Source organism: Varroa jacobsoni, unplaced genomic scaffold (assembly GCF_002532875.2).
Source record: "Varroa jacobsoni isolate VJ856 unplaced genomic scaffold, vjacob_1.0 scaffold_190, whole genome shotgun sequence".
In the NCBI taxonomy this organism is placed as follows: domain Eukaryota; kingdom Metazoa; phylum Arthropoda; class Arachnida; order Mesostigmata; family Varroidae; genus Varroa; species Varroa jacobsoni.
The window spans coordinates 1-2,446 of NW_019213092.1; the positions used below are offsets into that span (position 1 = coordinate 1).

At 41.0% G+C, this 2,446-nt stretch overlaps 1 long non-coding RNA gene across 1 annotated transcript; it reads left to right on the forward strand.

The window, feature by feature from the left end:
- Positions 1-15: 15 nt before the first annotated feature.
- LOC111272765 (uncharacterized) lies at positions 16-2,238 on the forward strand. Its single transcript, XR_002687717.2, has 2 exons — positions 16-1,429; positions 1,856-2,238. It is a non-coding gene; the product is annotated as an uncharacterized LOC111272765 (long non-coding RNA).
- The last annotated feature ends 208 nt before the right edge of the window (positions 2,239-2,446 follow it).

Below are 2,446 nucleotides of genomic sequence, written 5' to 3' on the forward strand. Positions count from 1 at the left end.
TGCCACAACTATTTCTGTACATATAACTTTCTACTTATTATATAATAATAATAGATGGTACATCTGAGGTGGATATTTTGTTGCCTAACTAAAAGCCGGACGATTTCGAAACGGAGCTCAACCCAACCGACGACGACGTCGAAGACCTTAACAATATGAGCGGGTGTAAACGAATTAACTGAAACCGAAAACGAATTCTATCTATCAGTTAAGAAGATGAATGTCCGGCATTCTATTTATTCCCTTCTCTAGAAATTACCTAGTTTTTACTTTCACGTCTGCCTTTTATATATGCAATAGCTGGCTTGGATTAGAGAGAAGAGAGCACGCGCGAAATCCACTAAAACCAATAAGCGTACGCATACGATCGATTGCCGTCTGTTTGTGTGCAACGCAACACAATAACGCATAACTATAAGACTATATATACACCCGTAGGACACGTCATTGCCCCAGTATATACTGTGTACATACATACTATATTTCATTATTCCTTATATAAGACATATAAACATGGAAGAAGTAGATCACCGCGAGTGTAGTCGCTGCCAGTTGTTGGTCAAGCCATCTGTACTTCTATATGAATGAAATATTGTAACAATGTGAACGCGCGCTGTCTGTCATTTATATCTATTCGATTTAGTCTGTGATTCTTGGATCGCATCGAAGAACCCCTTAGAGAACATGCAGGGGCTTTAATATCGATAACTAATGGCCTGTCCCCGAACGATACCAAGGAACAAGTTGTTAACATTTCGACGAAATGATAGTAGACGAGTCAGTTGTTTTGTAAACCATACAGTCTACTAGGCACTTGGAAAACAATGTTGTTTTATAGCCCGATGTACTCTTCATCATTTCCTAAAGGCCAAAGGGATGATCATATCATCAACGGTACGCGACGTCTACGCTATACTGTCTCGTTCACACATGTTATTATTTGCGATAGTAATCATACTACGATATAGCATGCCGTATTTTAACTAGTTTTATCATTATTGCATGTGTAACATACATACAAGTTGATCGAACATAGGCTAAGAATACATGTCAATGAAATGTTGTCATCTTCAACGTGGCTGTCCCAAGTGTGTTAGCGGTTAGATACATTAGCACTGGTCACGGCGCCTCTTATACCTCTAGGGGTCTTCGATGTTGTGTTCATTCGGCTAAGGTCTGCCACCATCTTTCTGGTCTTCGCCGTTACGCTGTCCGTGACCCATGGCGTCGAAAAGCTGTTCGCTGATGGTCTGGTGTACCCTGGCCGATTAATTACCTGTCACCTAAATAAGCGGATAACTATACGGCCAAGTGGTGGCGAAGAGATCAAGCAAATCGTTCCTCGATCATAATGAAGCTATGAGGCAATATATCAGGCGCTGCCAGATCGAATCGGCTGCGCACGACGAACGATGGCCAGAAACTTGAGGTAATCAATAATTGTACGAAAAACAATTGATTGAATTAACACAGTTGAGAAATACAATTTAATATTCTGCACCTTTATCTCGCACCGAATGGCGACCTCAGATCACCATACCTGTTGACTTTTTCTTAACGTTAGGCAACACTATCGAAATGTGGTCCTAACCTCAATGAAAAATGCTTGACAACAGAAAGCAGAGCAATGTATCTTGTGGGTCCTTAATCAAACAATGACGGTCCTGTTCCGATGGTAGCCTTGACACTAGCTAGCCTTGACGTAGTCGGTCCTTTGCACTTATCAGTTACTGAATAAGTTGATTTATGTTAAGTGCAATCTGAAACTGTCTTCCTCCACACAGCGGCGGGGTGACCACATATCGACTAGCGAGACTCTGAAATTTTTCTAATATTTCATGTGTAACGTTCCAAGTTTGAGACTGCGTGAAAACACCCTGAGCTGATCGTATAACCGTTTTGGGACAGCGCGTGTTACGGAGTATGCGTGACGACAACGAACAGATTAGTACGAATATATACCCGAATGGGAGCTCGCGACGAAGCGTGCGGCGTGGGGATAACATGGAACTGAATTAGATTTCAGATTCAGAAATGAAGATATGTAAGAAGCGAACAAAGGAGTAAGTGTAGTACAAAGAGATTGAAAAAAGAAACACACACTGAGAGCGTAGCGTCAGCTTTGAAGTGCTCCCTAAATCGAAGGCAGGTTTGAAGTATTCACTGTCGTTTTGCTGATGTCTTCATGACGCCTGTAAAATTAAATAAATAATGACAAACTTATGTTATCAATTATCATTTACTTTTGTGTTCCCTTTCTTTTTGTAATAACCGATGGCATAGAGGCGCAGCGTTCGTATTCAGGTAAATCAGTGCACTATTCCATCAATGAGTTTCATAAACATTAGGATAGCCTTCTAGTACTACGGTCTAGCATATCATATCGTAGCATGTCTAATATTTGTCCAAATACTATTGCTTCATGTCTGACTTTAGCTGCTGGCCG